Source organism: Schistocerca americana, chromosome 1 (genome assembly GCF_021461395.2).
Source record: "Schistocerca americana isolate TAMUIC-IGC-003095 chromosome 1, iqSchAmer2.1, whole genome shotgun sequence".
Lineage (NCBI taxonomy): Eukaryota > Metazoa > Arthropoda > Insecta > Orthoptera > Acrididae > Schistocerca > Schistocerca americana.
The window spans coordinates 203965927-203992694 of NC_060119.1; positions in this window are offsets into that span (position 1 = coordinate 203965927).

Here is a 26768-nt window from a genome sequence, read left to right on the forward strand (position 1 = left end):
AACTGCGATCGGATGATAGACATGGGTACGTCATGGTGCGTAAACTCTAGACCAGCATTCCCCAATTGTAGTGACTGGAGAGTGGTTACGTGCCAGTCCTTTGGCAACTCGTGATCAGATGTTTTCAGTGGTTGTTTTGGAGAATTTGCTGGATATGGAAATAGTGAAACACTCTCTGTATGTATTCGTCTAGTATTATTGCAGAGAAACCCATTACCTAGGTCAAGGTATACGACGAGGCGGCCGCAGTGACCGAGCGGTTCTAGGCACTTCAGTCCGGAATCGCGGTACTTCTACGGTTGCAGGTTTCAATCCTGCCTCGCGCATGGATGTGTGTGATGTCCTTAGGTTTAAGTAGATCTAAGTCTAGGGGACGATGACCTCAGTTGTTAAGTCCCATAGTGCTCAGAGCTATCTGAACAACATGTCTGTCCTCAAGATGAGTGTCACGTGTGGCCATTGAGATCCAACATGGCGCTCAATATATCCTTCGTGAATCCATATATTCTACATTCTTATGATACTTACCAAATTAAAACCAACGCGAAACGACGGACCGTACTCTCGGAAGGCCTCTATCCTCCCGCTGTCCATTCCGACATTTGTTGGTAGAGTTTTCTCCTTACATCAAGCACAACACGATTTTGCCACGAACAAACGATATCAAAAGCGACTTTTGAATGAGAAATCGGCAACATAATACTGCCTAATATACAAAATGTAGATGACGTTACTCCTGTCTGATTTGTAAATTTGTGCAGTAAACACTATGGAAACTGACATCTCCGCGCTCATGGACGAGCAAAGTAATTCGTCTAAGGAAACGCAAACAAGAGCGTCAGGACTGTGGCTTGAAAGTGTGCACTACGACAATGTAATGTCCTTCGAACGCAGGTCACGCCGACGAACAGCATTCCCGAAGCACGACGTGGACTTACCACTGCCTACGTTCGGTCGAACTAAGCTGCCTTTTCCTGCTCGAGTGTTTTCCGAGCAACAAGTAAGGCATTACGTTCCGCTACTCCTCTTTCAGGCAGATACGCGTCTTAATTCTTCTGGTATGCGTTCGGGTGGGTACTGCACGTTCGACCGAACTTAGACTGTAGTAAGTCCACCCCGAGCATCGGGAATGCGGCCCACAAGTTCGTTAACCTGACGTGGGTTGGAGGGACATCATATTGTCGTATCGGAGACATTTTCTGCCTAGAGGCCCGACACTCTTGTTTGTCTTTCCTTAGAAGATTTACCTTGCTCGTCTATTCGCACTTGGATGTCAGTTATCGTCGCCTTTACTCGTGTTTCTAGGTTGTCGACCTCGGTTTCACATGCTTGTCTCAGATGGTCCAGGGTTTTGGTGACCTCACACAGTATTCTTTTGGTTAAGGAGTGTGGAAATCAAAGCGTACATACGTATGACAAAAATGACACCCAAACACCCGACCACGTTCGAAGTCCGTGAGTTCCGTGGAGTGACCCATTCTGCTTTCTCACGATGTCTAATGGCTACTAAGGTCACTGGCATGGAATACCTGGCAGCGGGTAGCAGCGCAATGCACCTAATACGAAAAACGTGTGTGTTTGGGGGTGTCCAGATACTTTTGATCACATAGTTTATCTCCAAGTCAACACCAACAGCGGACATCAATGAACGTTTAACAAAATCACATCTCTGGTCACACATACAAATGCTGCGACTAACAAAAAGTGTGCAAGCTGGACTATCAAAATAAGACACAGCAGCACATTTTGCTCAACAACTTTTACTAATAGATGAATACATATGTCCTACTGACCAGACTACCTCCCTCATCAAACTCGACAGTGATTTCCGCCACATAGCCACTTCTGAAAACGAAATCATCGGCCAAAATTAGCCAAACATTATTCGCAACTATACCAATCCGGACTGGCTATTAGAAATGACAATTTTGGCAACTAAAAATAATATTGTCGAGAGTATCAACTTTTCAAACGAAAATTCCCGGTGAAGGGAGATTGTACAAATCGATCGACATGACGGTAAATGTTAAAGAAAGCGTGAACTTCCCCACAGAATTTGTGAACTCTTAGCAAGTAAAAGGAATGCCATTACCCTGGCTTCGACCTAAAATTGAATGTGTGATCATACTACTCAGAAACCTCAAGTCACCAAAACTGTGTAATGGAACAAGGACTATCGTCAAACAGGTATCGATTAATATCATCGAAGCCGAACTTATGACTTGAAAGTACAAAGGACACACACTATTTGTCACCAGAATACCACTGATTGCTATTGAACTGCCATTCCAATATAAAATATTGCAGTTTTCAATCAAATTATCTTACAGTTTTACAATTAACAAACCGCAAGGACAAACATTAAAACATTGCGGCACGAAGCTCAAAGATTCCTGCTTCTTTCACGGTCAACTGCACGTAGCATGCTCTGGAGTAGAAATTTCGAAAATTTTTGGACATTTATACCTCGAATAACAAAATGAAAAATGTTGTTCATAAACAGGTATTGTAAACAGTTAGAATATATTTTCAATAGGTTTAAAGCTTAAACTCTTAATCCAACAACCACACTGTCTCATATCAACTCCCTGAGCGAAGCTGGGTACACAAGCTAGTAGTCGTATAACTGTGTAGGCAGACGGTAAAATATGCAAAGTTGAATACACTACTGGCCATTAAAAATGCTACACCACGAAGATGACGTGCTACAGGCGCGAAATTTAACCGACAGGAAGAAGATGCTGTGATATGCAAATGATTAGCTTTTCAGAACATTCACACAAGGTGGTGACACCTACAACGTGCTCACATGAGGAAAGTGTCCAACCGATTTCTCGTACACAAACAGCAATTGACCGGCATTGCCTGGTGAAACATTGTTGTGATGCCTCGTGTAAGGAGGTGAAACGCGTATCATCACGTTTCCGAATTTGATAATGGTCGGATTGTAGCCTACCGCGATTGCGGTTTACCGTATCGCGACATTGCTGCTCGCTTTGGTCGAGATCCAATGACTGTTAGCAGAATATGGAATCTGTGGGTTCAGGAGGGTAATACGGAACGCCGTGCTGGATCCCAACGGCCTCGTATCACTAGCAGTCGAGATGACAGGCATCTTATCCGCATAGCTGTAACGAATCGTGCAGCCACGTCTCGATCCCTGAGTCAACAGATGGTGACGTTTGCAAGACAACAAGCATCTGCACGAACAGTTCGACGACGTTTGCAGCAGCATGGACTCTCAGCTTGGAGACCATGGCGGTGGTTACCCTTCACGCTGCATCACAGTCAGGAACGCCTGCGATGGTGTACTCAACGACGAACATAGGTGCACGAATAGCAAAACGTCATTTTTTCGGATGAATCCAGGTTCTGTTTACATTATCATGATGGTCGCATCCGTGTTTGGAGCATCGCGGTGAAGGCACATTGGAAGCGTGTTTTCTTCATCGCCATTCTAGCGTATCACTCGGCGTGATGGGTGCCATTGGTTACACGTCTCGGTCACCTCTTGTTCGCATTGACGGCACTTTGAACAGTGGATTTTCCGTTTGAGATGTGTTACGACCCGTGGCTCTACCGTTCATTCGATCCCTGTGAAACCCTACATTTCAGCACGACCGCATGTTGGAGATCTTGTACGGGCCTTTCTGGTTACAGAAAATGTTCGACTGCTGCCCTGGCCCGTGCATTCTCCAGATCTCTCACCAATTGGAAACGTCTGATCAATGGTGGCCTAGCGACTGGCTCGTCACAATACGCCAGTCACTACTCTTAATGAACTGTGGCATCGTGTTGAAGCTGCATGGGCAGCTGTACCTGTACACGCCATCCAAGCTCTGTTTGACTCAATGCCCAGGCGTATCAAGGCCGTTATTACGGCCAGAGGCGGTTGTTCTGGGTACTGATTTCTCACGATCTATGCATCAAAATTGCGTGAAAATGTAATCACATGTCAGTTCTAGTATAATATATTTGTCCAATAAACGGGTATTCATCTGCATTTATTCTTGGTGTAGCGATTTTAATGGCCAGTAGTGTAACTGAGAAATGAAAAATTCTTAAGGCTTTTTCAATAACACAAGCGTTGTTAACATTAGAAATTTTTGGTAAGGTCTTATGGGACCAAACTGCTGAGGTCACACTATTTAATCTAACTTTAACTTACGCTATGGTCGACACATTCACCCATGCCCGAGGGAGGACTCGAACCTCCGACGGTGTGGGGAGCCACTCGGACCGTGACAAACGGCTGAGACCGTGCATCTACCCCGTGCGGCTGTTATTAACATTATATAGCTTTATTCTTCATGCCTACATATTTATTTCTAAACATAGTTACCCTGGCGACGAACACACTCTCGGAACGACAGACCAGTTTGTGGATCCATCACTCTAGAATGCTTGACTTTGCTGACGGAGACACAGCCGCACCTCTACTTGCACCGCTTCGTCACTATCAAAGTCCTCGATGGTGTTCTTTACGTTCTGGAAACAGATGAAAATCCGATGGGGCTAAGCCGGACCGTTTTGGATGATGATCGATGACAATGAACTCATGGTGTGAGATTTCTGAAGATGTCGCAGCGCTCGTGTGTAGATTGGCATTGTGATGCTGAAGGAGGGGGTGTTCCATGTGTAGATGAACTCTTAGAATTCGAAACTCGATTATAGAACGCTGTTTCTCACGACCAACATGTTTGCGTTCCACGCCGCAATGCTGCACGTTACAGTTCGGAGCCTTACGGCGGCAGACGGCTGCATACTTGTAGACATGAAGAATTTTAAAATCTTTAAGACTCTTCACATTAAAAAGTCGGAGGTATTACTTTTCAGCGAGGCCTCATATGTTTGTAGTTCTCGTATATGAAAAGTCACTTTTCGTTCTTTCATATTTCAATAAGCATCGGTTGATGAAACTATTATTTTCCATTGCTGTTTATAATAAATAAATGTGTAACACCTAGGCAAATTAGTGTAATGGTAAAGTTCTGGTCTTAGTCCAAAATGTAAACCAACAATATCATACAAAAGTTCCGTGACAATCTGTGATATTCGCTATTTTTGGCTTCATTAAAACAGCAAATAGTTAATACTTTCAGGCAGAAGGAAAATACTTGTTTATAAAGTATGATTAATATACAGGGTGATTCAAAAAAAATACCACAACTTTAAAAATGTGTATTTAATGAAAGAAACATAATATAACCTTCTGTTATACATCATTACAAAGAGTATTTAAAAAGGTTTTTTTTTCACTCAAAAACAAGTTCAGAGATGTTCAATATGGCCCCCTCCAGACACACGAGCAATATCAACCCGATACTCCAACTCGTTCCACACTCTCTGTAGCATATCAGGCGTAACAGTTTGAATAGCTGCTGTTATTTCTCGTTTCAAATCATCAATGGTGGCTGGGAGAGGTGGCCGAATCACCATATCCTTAACATACCCCCATAAGAAAAAATCACAGGGGGTAAGATCAGGGCTTCTTGGAGGCCAGTGATGACGTGCTCTGTCACGGGCTGCCTGGCGGCCGATCCATCGCCTCGGGTAGTTGACGTTCAGGTAGTTACGGACAGATAAGTGCCAATGTGGTGGCGCTCCATCCTGCTGAAATATGAATTGTTGTGCTTCTTGTTCGAGCTGAGGGAACAGCCAATTCTCTAACATTTCCAGATACTGTAGTCCAGTTACAGTAGCACCTTCGAAGAAAAAGGGACCAAAAACTTTATTGGCTGAAATGGCGAACAAATGTACAACTAAATGAAACTTTATAGCTCCCTTAATTCGCCGACAGATAGTGCTTAGCTCTGCCTATTGTCGTTGCAGAGTTTTAAATTCCTAAAGTTGTGGTATTCTTTTTGAATCACCCTGTATAATAAGTCGTCGCATGGCGATGGTGAAATTTCCTAAATAATGCAATTCGTCGTCTTTGGGCGGCAACATAAACTGAAGAATACGGATACATATGCGGTCCTTCACTATTTTGTTCGCAGGAGAACAAATGAAGCCTTGAGCGCTAAACACTTGTACTGTTTTTCTTAAGTAAGACGGACGCAGATTTGTGGCGGTCTGATCTTTTTACTAAATAAATAAAAACGTGTTCTGTTTAAGTTTGAGTGAAGTGTAAAAAGAAGAACTGTTATAACTTATCGTGACGACGCACGAGCGACTCAAGAGGACAGTGGCTATAAAAAAGAGCGCTCAATGGACAGGAAACGATCATAAAAATCTACCGTCATTGTAGTATTAAGCATAAGGTACGATATATGTGTTACTTATAGTAAATACTTGTTCTGGAAATATTGTATCATTTAGCAGTGCTCATTCCTATCATCTCCTCAGTATTATTTTCATTTTAATTATGCATTTTGCCAGGATTACACACACCAAGATCAGCAGTGTTACACTGACAAAAAGAAAACTGTTTTATCGTATTCTTGCATCAGCTTTAATATTGAATTTCCGTTTTGTGAGATGTTACAGTTGTTTTTGTGCCCTTAAGAACTTTCTGGTCCCCTAGGAAATTCTTTAATCATAACAATAACTTCACGACCGGGTACGATCGTATCTACGATCATGAAGTAATTAGAAAGACGATAATGCAATTTCTTAATCAATAGCACGCTAGCTGTGACTGCTTCAAGCCACGCGAAACTGCAAGTAAAGACTATTCACATTTCATAATGCAATATTTTATGACAATGGTCAATCCATGATTCTTACGCCAGTTGTGATTGATAAAACAGTAAGCGAAATCTCAAATTCCAACTTTCCCATTGAATAACAACATCACTTTTATTTTGTTACATCACAAATCCTAGTGTGAGTTCTGTAACGTTACTAACATGTGCAGTACGCTATGCTTATTGTTAGTGCTGAGATAATCCTAGCCTGTGGAAAGTACGTGAACTTTCATTATTATCCACATTTCTGTCTTTCGCTGGTTCGTGCTTAAACCATAATATGCGAACTGTACACTGTCCTTTGGAGACTCGATGATACATCTTTCTCATTTATTTCTGTTTCGCTAACTTGCTGGTATTTGTTGGCGTCCTCTCACTTCCCATAGTGAACTCTAATTGTTGCCGATGTTAGTGCCAATAAAATCCTTGAATTCTCAGTTCATCCGTCTTCAGACGGCTTACATAGAGCTCATGAAAATAAACTATGCACGGATCACACTTAGGCACCATTACGTGCTCAGTGATATCAACGAAAACAATCGTAAACATAAAATAATTTCCTGGTGATTTCAAGTAATTTTTCAGAACACTAGGAAGGTGTATCCTTTTCAACATTATGGTGCTGCGTCAAGCACCGAGGCAAACCTCAATTACATCATAAATTAGCTGAATCACAAACATATAAAAGGTTGTTAATTTTTTCGTACAATGTTTTGTACAAGGCCATAGCTTGTTAGACGTGTCTTCCGCAATATTAAGGCCACCAAAAGGAACTGCAGAAATGTGAAAGAGAAATACTGGCCCCTCACATACACCATCAGTGCGCCCAATGGCGATTTTAGTAAATTATTGTAGAAAGAGTTGGCAGTATGTGTGTAAATTATTTGACTTTACCCCGGAAATTCCGTAGTTCTGGTGACATTATTACAAGAGAATACCAACAGAAGACAAGTTCTCTGGCGCCGGCATGTGGTGTGAATGAACCACGACTACACGAAGATGGACGCGCTTAATGCAGAATCAGCAGTGACGCACTAACCGCGGTGCCACGCCGGAAATTTAATTTCCTTCCATTGATATGATTATGTTTGTCCGTAAATTTCGGCTCGCCGTTAAAGTGGTCGCGTAAAACGCTGCTCTGTTAAACGGGTGTCACATCAGCAGTATCAGCTTAATTTATGTCTAGTGTGGGCGCGCTCGGGCACTTGTTTTGAACACCGTTTGGGAAACGAGGCAATTTTGACTTGTCATTCAGGTAATAACAGATGAGATACGTAAATGCTGAGCAGGGTGCTTTACTCTGTCGCTATTATAATGGCCACTGATACACGTTTCATAAAATTATCGGCCCACAAAGGTTTGCTGTGTGCAATATTATACTATTCCTGCACAATAGGTGGGCGTGTGATGTAGAAACGTCCAGTGTGCAGAGAGTGCCATAGTTTTTCGAATATTAGAGGTATACAAATACAATATAAATGTTCAAGTATCCTTCGTTTTCGGGTTATTAATGAAAGAATATCTTTCATACCACTAAATAGATTTGTAACATGTTTTAAAATTACGAAGAAATGGCATACTCTGTTTTAAAATAATACTGCCTGCCAGATAATGATATCTGCTCGAAACTAGCTGTCGCATTTTTAGCAGCTTTGTGGTATACTTTAATAGGTACTTTGTACGAATTTTGGAGCACAACCTAAGCAAGATTTTTCAAAAAAATTAGTCAGACACATATAACAAATTTTTAAAATATCTTGAGCTTGTAGCTAGACATGCACTCTATCCTGTAACATTTTTGGGCGGATGAAAACTCTTAGGTAAATTTCAGATTTAACAACCGTAATTTTTGGGAATATTTTTTGTGAGTCTATCTAAAACAATTACAGGCCCTGCGGTAGACGTCATGCGGTATTTGGAAGGTCACAGCCGTCAACGATTCAACAAATGCATGAGGACTTAGAAGTAAGTGCGGGTACTTTGAAAAATGGGGTACGAGTTTCTGATTCGATAACTTTGTAAGAAGTTTTTCCACCGTTAATCTAAAAGCATAGCACATATAGGCTTCCGTTTGTATGGACATGTTATTCGTGCAAGGATACATCCCTCACCCTCCATCCTACCAAAGTGTCTGCAATTACCAGGATAATTAATTATAATTGACTTTAATTAAATGGCCAGTTGGTCTAAAATCGTGATTTTTGTGAGAATTTTTCTACTCTGCTGTGACGCTCCTGTCCTGTCAAGCAACGAAGAGAATCACAATTTTCTTCACGTATGCCGTATTCAGTAGATCACGTAGACCTGAAAAATTAAAGGGCTGCTAAATTTCACGCGCTCATACAAATACACTACTGGCCATTAAAAGTGATACACCACGAAGATGACATGCTACAGACGCGAAATTTAACCGACAGGAAAAAGATGCTGTGACATGCAAATGATTAGCTTTTCAGTGCATTCACACAAGGTTGGCGCCGGTGACGACACCTACTACGACTCACATGAGGAAAGTTTCCAACCGATTCCTCATACACAAACAGCAGTTGACCGGCGTTGCCTGGTGAAACGTTATTGTGAAGTCTCGTGTAAGGAGGAGAAATGAGTACCATCACGTTTCCGACTTTGATAAAGGTCGGATTGTAGCCTATCGCGATTGCGGTTTATCGTATCGCGACATTGCTGCTCGCGTTGGTCGAGCTCCAATGACTGTTAGCAGAATATGGGATCGGTGGGTTCAGGAGGGTAATACGGAACGCCGTGCTGGATCCCATGCAGCGGCATGGACTATCAGCTCGGAGACCATGGCTGCGGTTCCCTTGACGCTGCATCACAGACAGGAGCGCCTGCGATGGTGTACTCAACGACGAACGTGGGTGCATGAATGGCAAAATGTCATTTTTGCGGATGAACGCAGGTTCTGTTTACAGCATCATGATGGTCGCATCCGTGTTTGGCGACATCGCGGTGAACGCACATTAGAAGCGTGTATTCGTCATTGCCATACTGGCGTCTCACCCGGCGTGATGGTACGGAGTGCCATTGGTTACACGTATCGGTCACCTCTTGTTCGCATTGACGGCACTTTGAACAGTGGACGTTACATTCCAGATGTGTTACGACCCGTGGCTGTAACCTTCATTCGATCCCTGCGAAACCGTACATTTCAGCAGGATAATGCGCGGCCGCATGTTGCAGGTCCTGTACGGGCCTTTCTGGATACAGAAAATGTGCGACTACTGCCCTGGCCAGCACATTCTCCAGATCCTAGTTTGAAACGTCTGGCCAATGGTGGCCGAGCAACTGGCACGTCACAGTACGCCAGTCACTACTCTTGATGAACTGTATCGTTGGCATCGTGTCGAAGCTGCATGGGCAGCTGTACATGTACACGCCATCCAAGCTCTGTTTGACTCAATGCCCAGGCGTATCAAGGCCGTTATTACGGCCAGAGGTGGTTGTTCTGGGTACTGATTTCTCACGATCTATGCATCAAAATTGCGTGAAAATGTAATCACATGTCAGTTCTAGTATAATATATTTGTCCAATGAATATCCGTTTATCAGCTGCATTTCTTCTTGGTGTATCAATTACAATGGCCAGTATTGTAGTTCCAGGTATTTTCTGTGGCATTAGCAAAGAGTGAGTTTGCAGCCTAGGCAGGGTGTGATAGCGTGCCTTTGTGTTCAGGAAATCAGAAAACATTTTTTTTTTTTTTTTTTTTTTTTTTTTTTTTTTTTTTTTTTTTTTTTTTTCCCAACGGTCTACTGACTGGTTTGATGCGGCCCGCCACGAATTCCTTTCCTGTGCTAACCTCTTCATCTCAGAGTAGCACTTGCAACCTCCGTCCTCAATTATTTGCTTCACGTATTCCAATCTCTGTCTTCCTATACAGTTTTTGCCCTCTACAGCTCCCTCTAGTACCATGGAAGTCATTCCCTCATGTCTTAGCAGATGTCCTATCATCCTGTCCCGTCTCCTTATCAGTGTTTTCCACATATTCCTTTCCTCTCCGATTAGAACCTCCGCATTCCTTACCTTATCAGTCCACGTAATTTTCAACATTCGTCTATACCACCACATCTCAAATGCTTCGATTCTCTTCTGTTCCGGTTTTCCCACAGTCCATGTTTCACTACCATACAATGCTGTACTCCAGACGTACAGCCTCAGAAATTTCTTCCTCAAATTAAGGCGTGTATTTGATATTAGTAGACTTCTCTTGGCCAGAAATGCCTTTTTTGCCATAGCGAGTCTGCTTTTGATGTCCTCCTTGCTCCGTCCGTCATTGGTTATTTTGCTGCCTAGGTAGCAGAATTCCTTAACTTCATTGACTTCGTGACCATCAATCCTCATGTTAAGTTTCTCGCTATTCTCATTTCTACTACTTCTCATTACCTTCGTCTTTCTCCGATTTACTCTCAAACCATACTGTGTACTCATTAGACTGTTCATTCCGTTCAGCAGATCATTTAATTCTTGTACACTTTCACTCAGGATATCAATGTCATCAGCGAATCGTATCATTGATATCGTATCACCTTGTGTTTTAATTCCACTTCTGAACTTTTCTTTTATTTCCACCATTGCTTCCTCGATGTACAGATTGAAGAGTAGGGGCGAAAGGCTACAGCCTTGTTTTACACCCTTCTTAATACGAGCACTTCGTTCTTGATCGTCCACTCTTATTGGCTAAAAAATGGTTCAAATGGCTCTGAGCACTATGGGACTCAACTGCTGTGGTCATCAGTCCCCTAGAACTTAGAACTACTTAAACCTAACCAACCTATGGACATCACACACATCCATGCCCGAGGCAGGATTCGAATCTGCGACCGTAGCAGTCGCACGGTTCCGGACTGCGCGCCTAGAACCGCGAGACCACCGCTTCACTCTTATTATTCCCTCTTGGTTGTTGTACATATTTTATATGACCCGTCTCTCCCTATAGCTTACCCCTACTTTTTTCAGAATCTCGAACAGCTTGCACCATTATATACTGTCGAACGCTTTTTCCAGGTCGACAAATCCTATGAAAGTGTCTTGATTTTTCTTTAGCCTTGCTTCCATTATTAGCCGTAACGTCAGAATTGCCTATCTCGTCCCTTTACTTTTCCTAAAGCCAAACTGATCGTCACCTAGCGCATTCTCAATTTTCTTTTTCCATTCTTCTGTATATTATTCTTGTAAGCAGCTTCGATGCATGAGCTGTTAAGCTGATTGTGCGATAATTCTCGCACTTGTCAGCTCTTGCCGTCTTCGGAATTGTGTGGATGATGCTTTTCCGAAAGTCAGATGGTATATCGTCAGACTCATATATTCTACACACCAACGTGAACAGTCGTTTTGTTGCCACTTCCCCCAATGATTTTAGAAATTCTGATGGAATATTATCTATCCCTTCTGCCTTATTTGACCGTAAGTCCTCCAAAGCTCTTTTAAATTCCGATTATAATACTGGATCTCCTATCTCTTCTAAATCGACTCCTGTTTCTTCTTCTATCACATCAGACAAATCTTCACCCTCATAGAGGCTTTCAATGTATTCTTTCCACCTATCTGCTCTCTCCTCTGCATTTAACAGTGGAATTCCCGTTGCACTCTTAATGTTACCACATTTGCTTTTAATGTCACCAAAGGTTGTTTTGACTCTCCTGTATGCTGAGTTTGTCCTTCCGACAATCATATCATTTTCGATTAGAGTAAAATCCTCTAAATACGTTGTTTGCTCTGCAACAAAATCTTTCCTTTGCTAACCACATGCCTATCAGCAGTTAGAACCTATAGTAGGTAGAAACTTTTTATTTAGCTGGCTGTACATGCTGCCTGCTGTATATGCCGTAGTTCGTGTCATGAATATTTTCTGTGAGGTAAGTGAGTTATGGAATGTGTGGGTTATTGTTATGATATCTTCTAATTCAGGACCATTCTTTTGTGTTAATTATTTGCAGTCAGATTGCGTTGCGTTTGTATATTGTGGGTAATAAATGAATAGGTTTAGCTTCAGTCTTTCTTGTCAGGGAAAATTCTATAGATCAATGTTGAAATGATAAAATATAAGTAACGAGACAATACGTTGAGTTGCACTCAGCAGGTTAAGAACATTCAGTAAGCATTCAGCAGTTTCAGTAAAAAAACTTAGAAGTTTCAAGTGGTAACAACAAAGAAGCCAGTAAAAATCTTTAATACTACTGCTCGGAAAAATTCTAAGCGAGCCTCTTTTATGAAAACCTTCGTATCTATGTGTAACGAAATACCTGTAGCTTGTGGTAACCCTTTCTCATTTGTGCCTGGTGAATTACAAGACAGCTTAATACGAGCAACTGTGCGCCGAACTGAAAAAATCATACTTATCGCCTGGGGTAGTCAGTGCAGATATTTGGATAGTTACGATCAAGAATTTTTAATTTACAACATCATCAATTTGTGCTTAAATTGTTTTAGAAGATGTGTCTTACGTTATCAACAATGCCGAATTTTAATACAAAATGAAAAGAACGAGTAAAAGAAAAACTTTTACAAACATTTTGTGATATAAAGGCATATTTTTCTTTTATTTGCATTAGGACGAAAAAAATAATACATGAATAAAAGCACTGCTAAAATTTCGTACTTGTTTAACTACTGAAATTAAACACAAGTCTGACTGATAACTAAGCATCTCTGGTAATTACATGATAAAGCAAAACTGCAGACTGTGCGCTGAATGCTGGACAAACGATGTTGTCTTTGTTTCATTTGTCCGTCATGGAAGATAACGATTTTACATTATGGTGAAAAAGTTATGGTGATGGTATCTAGAAACAATTCAGAAAGAAACATTAGACACAGTATCTACGGTAGTGCGTTTGTACTATTCAGCTGAAGTTCTTACAAATTCCTCTCAGTCAGTGGATACAAAATACAGCTTTGCAAGCCTGCACAAATGACACAAGGTGACTTTGCAGTGAGTCATCATCTCAAAGTCTTCTGTAAATACTAGTCTCTTGTCATAGTCGCCAAAAGCTGAAATTTGCCGAAACTGAGAAGAATACTACCTTAATTGTATGAAGTCCAATTACTGAATTTGAGAAATTTCATATTTTCCAAATCACAAGTGAAGTTGCGGACTTCCCAGTTAAAATGCTATTTTTCTATTAAAGTTGGAGATGGTTATTAAAAAACTGATAAAATCAGTCTTACGCAATCTCATACCTCAAATATTCTTCACAAATGAGACAAATCTCTCACATTCTCAGATGTTAAGCCTACCATGCAGATACTTTCAGTAAAAGTACAATGTATAAAAGTAACTGTGTTATTCACGTCTAATTTCAACGTAACACGACCCGGCAAGTCTGATGGCTACACCCTGTTATTCCTGTTTAAAAAATAAGTAGAAAACTTTTATTATTTGAACGTTGGAACTAAATATGAGAAAATATTCAGTTTCTTTCTTTGTTGTGGAAAACAACAGCTACAAAATTTAGTTACTGCCTGAGACTGAAAAATTGTACCAAAGAGACTGAAACTTGAAAAACATAGTTAAAATCGTTTTGGCAGCTGCATGGGGATGAATTTTTTCCACTGTGCTCTTTTACAACCGCGAAATGTCGACTGAATACCCAGTGTCAGATAGTGAACTAAAAATTCCAGACACGTCGCTCTAATCGTTAACATGTTACCTGTTCGTTCTACAAGGGTAAGTCGTTGGATGTACCATAAACGCGCTACGTGCAGAGGAAAGACGCGAGATGTTAAGCCCGATATCGTTCCCTATTACGGGAAGAAGCAGAAAGGAAGCAAAGCGGAGGCTATTTGGGCGCAGTGTGTGCTGTGCTACCCGTGCCCACTTGCGTCTAACAACCTGCTGCGGATAACTCGTTTAGCTAGTGACAAACACTGAGATCTGAAATACGAAAAATTAATACTACAAGGAAAACTGTTACAAATCTTTAAACAGACATCGACCTTGAATAAGCTTTCGGTATGGGCGTCGTGAAAGCAGAACGTGGTATTTATTCATAGCAGCACAGCAGTCGTTACTCCGAATATTTTCAAAATATTATCCGTGGAAAAATAGACGTTATTGTTAGACAATGCGTATTAGGTTTATTTTATAAAGCAGAGCGATCTGTTTTACGCCTTTATAATAATTTACCGACTCAATTTCTGGAACTAGATTTCTCAAGTACCTTCTGTAAGGTAACAACATTGACCGTCCGATAAAATGAGCTGGGTCTCCAGTCGTGCAAAGTGATTAAAATTAGGAGGAATGACTGTTGATTTCTTTTCTTTCAGTCAAAGGTGAAATATATTTTAAAAATGGTTTAAAATACGTAGAAACAGATGGCAATAAATAATGTTTTTGTAAAAAAACACATATAGAGGCAATATTTTAGATCAGCTCACGAAAACTGCTAACAATGAATGATGTTTCCTTAAAAAATATATTGGTGGACAATATTTATGACTTTTAAAACTTTGCAGATCGTTTTATGTTACACTAAAAGTATAACAACTGATGAAACTTTGAACTATGCTACGATGTTATGACGATGCCAGTGAAGCACGAAAATGCTCATGTCTTAGTGTAAGTGGAATGATGTGTATGACGATAGCACTCTCTGTAACTGTAAGTAAGGACTAAAAGTCGACAAAGTTGAGAAAGGGGGAGACAGAAAAATGGAAGGACGGTGCGAGATGATGGTTTGTGACAACGGTTCGAAATAGCAGTTTCTCTCGGCACCGATTTTATCGTTGAGGACTGGATTAAAATTCCTGCGGGGAGGATGGATAAGGCTTGAAGGTACACGGAAGGTGGATTACGGATGTATTGGCGCAGTTGAGTACCTGGATTGTTGACTGTTGGGAAGGGTACGGGGTGCTGGGATTGAGTAGTGGGATTAATGTATTGGATCCGAAAGTGCGTTAGGAAAGGAGGAAAGTGTGGGTGATGAATGATTCGTAAAGGATGCGAGTCTGGGAAGATAAGCGGAAGCGGAAGGCGAGGCAGAGTGCATGCCTCTCCAGGATTTCAAGGGACTTGTAGAATATAAGGGAGGTAGAGGTCCAGACAGCGTTGTCGTAAGAAGTGAGTCGGGTGAAGGATTTATCGGTGAGAATAATGGTAGAAAAATGTAGACCGCAGTTGAAGCCTGTTAGTATTTGTAGTCGGTTTCGGGCTTTGTGTTGGACGGTAAGGCAGTTTGCATAACAATTTAGTTTTCCGTCGAGAGTTAGTCGTAAATACTGTATTGCGTGAGAGTTACATGTTGGTCGTAAATGGAAAAATGCGCATTTGAAAACCCCGAATGGTGCTACAAAAAGATGGTGATTTCGCTTTCCCGTGAATTTATTTTACGTTTCCACCTATGACAACATTTAACCAGGAGATTCAAGTGGCACTGTAGCGAGGCATGTGAGAGTTGAAGGATGCAGTGTTGAAGTCAACGTGGTTTCGGAATGTCTGCGGTGCACAAGACGTAAAGGTCGGTTGACAGAACAGAGCCGTGAGACAAAACTGGGACGACACTGAAAGAAGGATGCTGAAAGGCGCATCTAATTAACTGGGAGTGTAAAGCGAAGAGCAGTCCAGGATGCCATACACTATCAAAGGCTTTTAACATGCGAAGGAGACAAGCAAAGCTCGTTTTGGTTTATTTAGATGACGGGAGACTACATGAGTAGTGGAATGGTTGGGCGCTGAGTTTGCGTAAGTGGATTTCAATGTGCTGATGGATTCATTGGGTAGGTATAGTTTGAATAATTTTAATGAAAAGTGAATCGGGGCTGACTAGTCGATAAGACAAGGTCTGAAAAGGTAGTTCCATCAAGTTTCAGCAAAAGCGCGGCTCTGAATACTTTCCTCAGCTTTGAGTAATGACCTGTGTAGAGGATAGTATTGTAGAGAATGGCAAAAGTTTCGTGGTAAATTGTATAGTGACTATGTGGAGTGCTGCAGGTATGCCCTTATGTATCCAGCTGCTGTCTGAACCGTCACAGATGCCAGCAAATAACAAAGTAAACGAAGCGAACTGATTGTGGTCCCTCGGAGGTAAAATAACACGGGATGGATGGGCAAGGCATACGAGTGGGTACCAAAAAGAACATGAAATTACCTTTTTTGAACTTATTTATTCACAATTTGAACAGAAACCTTCAATTCAACTCAAAGTACTCTCCACTTGCACTAATACACTTGTATAATCTTTTATTCCATTGTTCAAAACATTTTTTAAATTCATCTTTTGTGATGCTTGTCAGCGCTTCCTTCGTTTCTTTCTTCACCTCACCAGCTTCAGCAAAACGCTTACCTACCATGCCTCTTTTCATTCCAGGAAAGAAACGAAAGTCACACGGGGCAAGGTCGGGTGAGTATTGCGTAAGGGGGGGGGGGGAGGGGGGGAAGTGGGTGAGGTTCAGGGGACATACCATTTTTGGTCAAGAACGGTCGTACAGAAAGGCTGTGTGGCCAGTTGCATTGTCTCACTGGACATACCAGTCACCTGACTGCCATAAATCAGGCCACTCGAACCTCCAAACCTTCCAAGAAGGAAGCATGGTTAACTGTGTGACCTTTTGAAGAAACTCTGAATGGAAGAGTCCTGACACGTCGAAAAAAATCAGTGTAAATGTTTGATTACACATGGTGAGCTTCACTGGGGAGAGGCGAACTTGATGTCTTCCACTGGCTTGATTGTTTCTTCGATTCAGGATCATGAGCATAGCGCCAAATTTCTTCACCTGTGATAATTTTTGAAAAAGGTTTTGATCATTTCAGGATTCTTATTTCGAAGCACAGCGTGCTCCTACGCGACCTTGTTTTTTGTTCAGCAGTCAGCAGTCGTGGCAAAAATTTTCCAGCCAGTCTTTTCATTCCAAACTTTTATATCACAGTACGCTGCACTGAACTTCAGGTCACTCCAGACAGCTAGACGATGTTTCGAGTGGTCCGTCGTCGGCCTTCGTTGAAGATAGCGCGAATGTTTTCCACATTTTCATGGGTTCGAGTCGTGGAAGGACGACCAGAACGAGGTTTGTCACAAATTGACATTTCACCATTTCCAAAACAGGAAAACCACTCAAACACTTCAGATTTCCCCTTAGCATAGTTCTTTTATGCCGTTTTTAACGTTTCAAGCGTTTCTGTTTCACTTTTTACGAGAAAAAAGTAGAATTTCACTGGTGGACGCCGTTCACGAAAATCAGCCATTGCAGAAACGACAATCACACAAAACAGTTGTCACTATAAACACTGTTGAAACTAGTCTTGACTTATTCAGCGATGCCACTCGTCTTTCTGGCTACCTGCAATATTCTCTCTATGCGCCCCTAACCGGGAAAGGCAGTAGTACAACATCCCTGCCCACAAAAACCTTCTGTGACTTTTGGGTACCCCCTCGTAAGTAAAAATCTGACTAGAGGGTTACTGGTCAGAAGAATATCGGTCTTAACTTAAGGAATAAATTTCTCGGGAAAATACTTTTGTATGCAACTGAATTACGGTCTGTGGCGCTATCGGAAAAGGATATAATCGAAGCATATGAGTTGTAGTACAATAGAACGATGCCGAATATTAGATGGACTGCCAAGAAATGAGATTTTACACAGAATTTGGAGGGAGAGAAGAATTTAAAAAACATAGACAAAGATAAATCCCTGGATGATAAGAAGTGTTTTAAGACATGAAGGAATAACTCTGGTGGGACTGAACTGTAGAAGGTAAAACCTTTACGGGAAGATAGAGATCGGAATAGAAGCGATAGGTAACTGATGACATTGGGTGCAGGTGTAGCTCTGAGATAAAGTGGTTTGATACAGGAGGCGAATTTGTTTCGTTTCGCAACAAATCATTCAGAAGGCTGATGGAAAAAAATTTCTCTCTGTGTGTGTTACCAGCAAGTTCCGCTCACTAACAATAAGGCTGTAGTTGGATCTGTGACATTCTGTACTTTAGATTCTCCACCTCCGTCTATATCTTGGAACAGACTGTCTTGCAGTCATGTGTACTATCTCATAACTATATAGCCATCTTTGTATATCAACATGAGTATATTTAATGTTTCTTTTATTCTTAATTTGTTATTGGCCACGTTATTAACTAGAGCTCTCTTTCAGCTCCTTGTTGAGACTATCAGGCGCTTTGATGCCGTTCCTTTCTTGTGAATTAGGCCATGTAGACTCTGCCGGAGTATCAGTAGCTTGAAGGGTAAATAAAACTACACAAAACGTTCTTACAAGATAATAAAATAATTAAATTCAGAGTGCAACACTTTATGCTTCAGAAGGACAGATAAGACCTCCATATTTCTCACCTCATGCCATCTTTAATTTTGAGCTTTCTGATTTTCCACATGTCGCACAGAGTCCACATTATCCTTTCTCATCTGCATCTGTTTAGCAGCCCTGCGGCTATTGCGTACGCTGAAACCTATTTCCGGTATCTGGGTGGAAGGAAGCTGAACCTTTTGAATGGGCCAATCTTCCCTAGTCCGAAAGAGGTTGTTCCCTGGGCCAGCTATGCTGATTTGAAGGGCGTGGTTATTCACCGTTTTTCCAGGCTTGTGTCGTCGATCTCCAGGGTCTACACGGACGTGAAAAGAAGAAACGGAAGAGCAGAGCTAAGTGGGGGAAGGAAAATTAACGTTTATCGTCCCGTCGACAGCGCTAGAAACCGGAGGCGGTGTAGCGACTGTCTGTAGTTCTTGTTTTCCAGTCTTATCGGCCGAATCTGAGAGTCCTTTGAAAGTACAGGGTTATTACAAATGATTGAAGCGATTTCACAGCTCTACAATAACTTTATTATTTGAGATATTTTCACAATGCTTTGCACACACATACAAAAACTCAAAAAGCTTTTTAGGCATTCACAAATGTTCGATATGTGCCCCTTTAGTGATTCGGCAGACATCAAGCCGATAATCAAGTTCCTCCCACACTCGGCGCAGCATGTCCCCATCAATGAGTTCGAAAGCATCGTTGATGCGAGCTCGCAGTTCTGGCACATTTCTTGGTAGCGAATGTTTAAACACTGAATCTTTCACATAACTCCACAGAAAGAAATTGCATGGGGTTAAGTCGAGAGAGCGTGGAGGCCATGACATGAATTGCTCATCATGATCTCCACCACGACCGATCCATCGGTTTTCCAATCTCCTGTTTAAGAAATGCCGAACATCATGATGGAAGTGCGGTGGAGCACCATACTGTTGAAAGATGAAGTTGGCGCTGTCGGTCTCCAGTTGTGGCATGAGCCAATTTTCCAGCATGTCCAGATACACGTGTCCTGTAACGTTTTTTACGCAGTAGAAAAAGGGGCCTTAAACTTTAAACAGGGAGATTGCACAAAACACGTTAACTTTTGGTGAATTGCGAATTTGCTGCTCGAAAGCGTGAGGATTCTCTACCGCCCAGATTCGCACATTGTGTCTGTTCACTTCACCATTAAGAAAAAATGTTGCTTCATCACTGAAAACAAGTTCCGCACTGAACGCATCCTCTTCCATGAGCTGTTGCAACCGCGCCGAAAATTCAAAGCGTTTGACTTTGTCATCGGGTGTCAGGGCTTGTAGCAATTGTAAACGGTAAGGCTCCTGCTTTAGCCTTTTCCGTAAGATTTTCCAAACCATCGGCAGTGGTACGTTTAGTTCCCTGCTTGCTTTATTCGTCGACTTCCGCGGGCTACGCGTGAAACTTGCCCGCACGCGTTCAACCGTTTCTTCGCTCACTGCAGGCCGACCCGTTGATTTCCCCTTACAGAGGCATCCAGAAGCTTTAAACTGCGCATACCATCGCCGAATGGAGTTAGCAGTTGGTGAATCTTTGTTGAACTTCGTCCTGAAGTGTCGTTGCACTGTTATGACTGACTGATGTGAGTGCATTTCAAGCACGACATACGCTTTCTCGGTTCCTGTCGCCATTTTGTCTCACTGCGCCCTCGAGCACTCTGGCGGCAGAAACCTGAAGTTCGGCTTCAGCCGAACAAAACTTTATGAGTTTTTCTACGTATCTGTAGGGTGTCGTGACCATATGTCAATGAATGGAGCTACAGTGAATTTATGAAATCGCTTCAATCATTTGTAATAGCCCTGTATTTGGGTTGCTACAGGACTGTAATTATTGGTATATGAGTAGTGACCCATCTGCCGCGGGTCAATGAGAGGGCGTGACCATTATTTCGATTAAATAGCTTAGCGATTCAGAGAATTTAAGTCCTCCAGTAAGTGTTTCCGACCAAATCAATCGGAGGAGCAGTACGTCGTGTAATTAGTTTTGAGCACCGCACGTCGCTAAGAGCGTATGGATTATGGTCGCGGCAGCGAATGACATCGCATGATGTCCTGAAAGTTCCGGTATCGGACTTAAGGAATGTTTCTATAGTTTTTGTAGCACTAGATAGCTTACTTCAAAGTGTAGTAGCTTCGCTGTGGATACGGAAGAGGTAAAAAAAAAGAGATCTAGATACGAAGTGACTTCTCTGTGGGTCAGAAGTGGCTTAGAACTACAAAAATACACTCTTGGAAATTGAAATAAGAACACCGTGAATTCATTGTCCCAGGAAGGGGAAAATTTATTGACACATTCCTGGGGTCAGATACATCACATGATCACACTGACAGAACCACAGGCTCATAGACACAGGCAACAGAGCATGCACAATGTCGGCAGTAGTACAGTGTATATCCACCTTTCGCAGCAATGCAGGCTGCTATTCTCCCATGGAGACGTTCGTAGAGATGCTGGATGTAGTCCTGTGGAACGGCTTGCCATGCCATTTCCACCTGGCGCCTCAGTTGGATCAGCGTTCGTGCTGGACGTGCAGACTGCGTGAGACGACGCTTCATCCAGTCCCAAACATGCTCAATGGGGGACAGCTCCGGAGATCTTGCTGGCCAGGGTAGTTGACTTACACCCTCTAGAGCACGTTGGGTGGCACGGGATACATGCGAACGTGCACTGTCCTGTTGGAACAGCAAGTTCCCTTGCCGGTCTAGGAATGGTGAACGATGGGTTCGATGACGGTTTGGATGTACCGTGCACTATTCAGTGTCCCCTCGACGATCACCAGTGGTGTACGGCCAGTGTAGGAGATCGCTCCCCACACCATGATGCCGGGTGTTGGCCCTGTGTGCCTCGGTCGTATGCAGTCCTGATTGTGGCGCTCACTTGCACGGCGCCAAACACGCATACGACCATCATTGGCACCAAGGCAGAAGCGGCTCTCATCGCTGAAGACGACACGTGTCCATTCGTCCCTCCATTCACGCCTGTCGCGACACCACTGGAGGCGGGCTGCACGATGTTGGGGCGTGAGCGGAAGACGGCCTAACGGTGTGCGGGACCGTAGCCCAGCTTCATGGAGACGGTTGCGAATGGTCCTCGCCGATACCCCAGGAGCAACAGTGTCCCTAATTTGCTGGGAAGTAGCGGTGCGGTCCCCTACGGCACTGCGTAGGATCCTACGGTCTTGGCGTGCATCCGTGCGTCGCTGCGGTCCGGTCCCAGGTCGACGGGCACGTGCACCTTCCACCGACCACTGGCGACAACATCGATGTACTGTGGAGACCTCACGCCCCACGTGTTGAGCAATTCGGCGGTACGTCCACCCGGCCTCCCGCATGCCCACTATACGCCCTCGCTCAAAGTCCGTCAACTGCACATACGGTTCACGTCCACGCTGTCGCGGCATGCTACCAGTGTTAAAGACTGCGATGGAGCTCCGTATGCCACGGCAAACTGGCTGACACTGACGGCGGCGGTGCACAAATGCTGCGCAGCTAGCGCCATTCGACGGCCAACACCGCGGTTCCTGGTGTGTCCGCTGTGCCGTGCGTGTGATCATTGCTTGTACAGCCCTCTCGCAGTGTCCGGAGCAAGTATGGTGGGTCTGACACACCGGTGTCAATGTGTTCTTTTTTCCATTTCCAGGAGTGTATTAGGTCTACAACTTTGCTTCCGCCGTTTTGCAATAAACGGCAGTAGCGGCAAGTGGGGTTCAGATGGTTGGTCATAGGTGTAATACGATAAGCTTAGGCATCTGTAAACAAAATGCCATAAAAATATTAGTCGATTTGTGATTGCATCATAAGGTTATTCTCGATTAAGTACGTCAACTTACGTACCCATTCCTCGCCCTTTGCGGGATCTGCTTTAACATGAAGAAATCTGCGGCTGTGGCTCTTAAAATGCTGGGTAAGACCAATGGTGAGGCAACTATTAGTGGAAGAGCGTGCAGAGATTGTTTCCAACGCCTTAAGAACGGTGATTTTGATGTCGAAGACCGGCACGGTGGGGGGGAAGACAGAACGTTTATCGTAGCTACTGAAACAGACGAAGACAGTCACTGTACATCATTAACGAAAGCAATTGATGCCTTCGAGCCCAGCACTGAAACAAAACGGCAACAATACAGCGATGTCAGTGCTCGACCCCATGTCACAAAACCCGTCTAAATATACATGGAAACATTGAAATTAGAAGTCCTCTCTCTGACTACCACCTTTTTCTGTTAGTGGCAACAGGCTGGCTGGCCAGCACTTCCGATCATATGAAAAAATGAAAAATTGAATCAATTCATGGATCCCTTGTGGGATTCCGCCACGGGATTCGTATGGAATCCGAAAGATGGGAGAATGTAGTGGCCAGAGATGGGCAATACTATGAATCATATTTTTTTGGTAAGTTTTTCACAATAAAGCCCCGAACTTCGAGAAAAAACGGCGGAAGCAAAGTTGTTGACCGAGTACATCTTACACAAATATTAAGGAATGACACCTCTTTCTCAAGCCATCTTTCTTAGTATATGCAGTTCGTATCAACATCTGATTTTTTCCGTGGGTACACTTCTGCGAATTGTTTATTTAAGAATGGATCAACAGCTGTTTTAACGTGGATGTATTGGTGGAATACGAACCATGGATGGCTGGTTTGGGGAGTAAGGGGACCAAACTACAGGGTCATAGGGTCATCAATCCTTGGAACATAGATGAACGGCAACAGGCAGATTCTATGTTCCTAGATTTCTGGAGACGTCTGCAAGGTGCCCCACTGTATATTGTTTACGAAGGTCCTAGCATATGGAGTACGTTCCTGGGTATATGAGTGACTTGACGAGTTCTAAAGTTATAGACCCAGTATTTTGTCCTGGACAGCGAGAAAAGAGTGTCAGAAAAGAGTATCGTCAGTATTGCCCGAAGGAAATGTGATATGACTGCTGTTGTTCTCAATATACATAAATTTATTGACTGCTGATGAGACTGTAGTGGACGATAAAGTAATCGCCATGGTCTGCAGAAGGATACATCAAGACATAGACAGAATTTATGTTGGATCAGACAAATAGCAGCTTGCTCTAAACGTAGAAAAATGTAAATGCATATGAGTACGAAAAACAACCTTGTAATTTTCAAAAATAATACTGCTGATGTTGTGGTTGACAGAATCACATCGAATAATTTATAGGCGTAATATTGCAAAGCGATATGAAAGGGAATGAACACGTAAGGAAGGGAGGGGAATGGTTGATTTCGGTTTATCCTTGGAAAGTTCGGCTCATCTATAAAGGAGATCGCTCATCAATAAAGGAAACAGCATATAGAACACTTCTTCGACTCATCCTTCGCTCCTGGAGAGTGTTTGGGATCCGCACCCGACTCGATTAAACAAAGACATCGAAGTAGTTCAGAAGCGAGCCGCCAAGTTTGGTGCCGGTTGATTCGATTACACTATATTATCACGGAGATGCTATGTAAACTCAAATAGGAATTCTCGGATGGAAGATGACTTTATTTCCGGGGACTACTTTCCAGAAAATTTAGAGAACCGGCATTTGAAACTGACTTCCAAACAGTTCTAAACCACTAACGCACATTTCGCATAAGGTCAACGAAGACAGGATAACAGAAATTAAAGTCTCTTACGGAGGCATTTAAACCGCCGTCTTTCCCTTGCTCCGTTTGCGAAAGAAACGCGAAAGGAAATAGTAGTAAAGGTACCAGATAACTTCCGCTGTGCACCGTATGGTCGCTTGCAGAATGTGTATGTAGATATGCATCATCATCCTGATTGTTATTTTTAAAGGACATCGGCTTATATGTAACAGATTCCGTAGCAGATCGGTAGGAAGAATAGCAGCACATTTGTGACTTCTACGTTCTACAGATCTTTTCCCACTAGACTTACGTTTGTGGGAATATAAGAAAGCTCATGTGTATCAAACTCTCAACAGCCTTCTTGCTTGTTTACGTGAAAGACTGAAAAAGCATGCGCAGATCTTTAGGAATAGATTAGATCAGATTCGTGCTCAGTGTGACACAGGGTTGACTCAGATGTCAATAATAACGGGAGGAATTTTGAGCAATGCCTGTGTCGATGAATTTCATGTCATTTGCTGGTACGCTTTGTTCCAGTGTGGTTTACATGATTACTGTGGTGAGTTGTAGAAAATGGGTTCTAGCATGGATATACAACCATACATACATAGATACGTTCATACTTCGACGGGCGCTCAACAAGTAACGCAACACTTTTTTTTTTCCTGGAAGCAAGTTGGTTTCATTGAGGATTCGAATACACCGTATTATTCCTCACTCTTTTGGGTACAAAACCCAATTTTTTGATATCATCCCCGTTCAGTGCGATGGCCTTACGCTACCTTTTTGGGAGACCTGTAAGCCCGCAAAGCACTACTTAGCTGGTCGACGTCGGAGTCGTTTTGCTGCATCAATAATCTCCCAATCATCCACGTATTGCTTCCCATGGAATATGTCGTTCATAGAGACAGATGGAAATGGGAAGGTGCGAGATCCGGGCTGTAGGGTGGACGAGGAAGAATAGTTCAACGAAGTTTTTTGAATTCCTCCCAGGTGCACATATTTGTGTGAGGCCTTTCATGGAGAAGGGAAAGTTCGTTTGCATTCTTGTGACGACAAACAAACTGAAGTCGTTTCTTCAATTTCCTGAGGGTAGCACAACACACATCACCGTCGATAATTGCACCGTAAGGGAGGAAATAAAACAGAATAACCCATTCAAAATCTCAGAAGATTGTCCGCCATGATGTTGCTGTGGGTGCGACTTCTAACATTTTCTCCGGAAGAGATGTGGTGTGGCACCAGTCCACGGATTGACATTTTGATTGCAGTTTAGAGTTATAAACCCATGTTTCATCGCCTGTGAGTATGTTCAACAAAAAGATGTCTCTATCAGCCTCATAACGCGCAAGCAGTCCCGCGCATACGAGTATAGTCCTTCGTCGCTCTATATGGTCTTCCGTTACGCGACGAGCAACCCAGCGAGAACACACCTTTGAGTACCCCATCTGGTGCACAAGTGTGTCAGCACTACCAACAGGGACGTCCGGTTGTGCAACGAGGAGCTTGATCGCGATCCGTCGATCACTTTGAGTGAGAGAGTCCGCACGTTCTAACACAGCAAGAGCAACAGCTGTGCGCAACCGCCCCGGGCAGGTTTGCGCGACCTTGTTGCAATGATGATAGACGCCTTACCCAACGACTCGCCGTGCTTTTGTTCACTGCCAAGCCTCATTAACATTCTACAACGGCCTAATAATGTCCTCGATGCTTTGGTTTTCCGCCAAAATAAATCAATGACAGCCCTCTGTTGGAATGAACCTTCGTTGCAGATGCCATTTTGAAGCCAACCTACAGGGTTATTACAAATGATTGAAGCGATTTCACAGCTCTACAATAACTTTATTATTTGAGATATTTTCACAGTGCTTTGCACACACATACAAAAACTCAAAAAGTTTTTTTAGGCATTCACAAATGTTCGATATGTGCCCCTTTAGTGATTCGGCAGACATCAAGCCGATAATCAAGTTCCTCCCACACTCGGCGCAGCATGTCCCCATCAATGAGTTCGAAAGCATCGTTGATGCGAGCTCGCAGTTCTGGCACGTTTCTTGGTAGAGGAGGTTCAAACACTGAATCTTTCACATAACCCCACAGAAAGAAATCGCATGGGGTTAAGTCGGGAGAGCGTGGAGGCCATGACATGAATTGCTGATCATGATCTCCACCACGACCGATCCATCGGTTTTCCAATCTCCTGTTTAAGAAATGCCGAACATCATG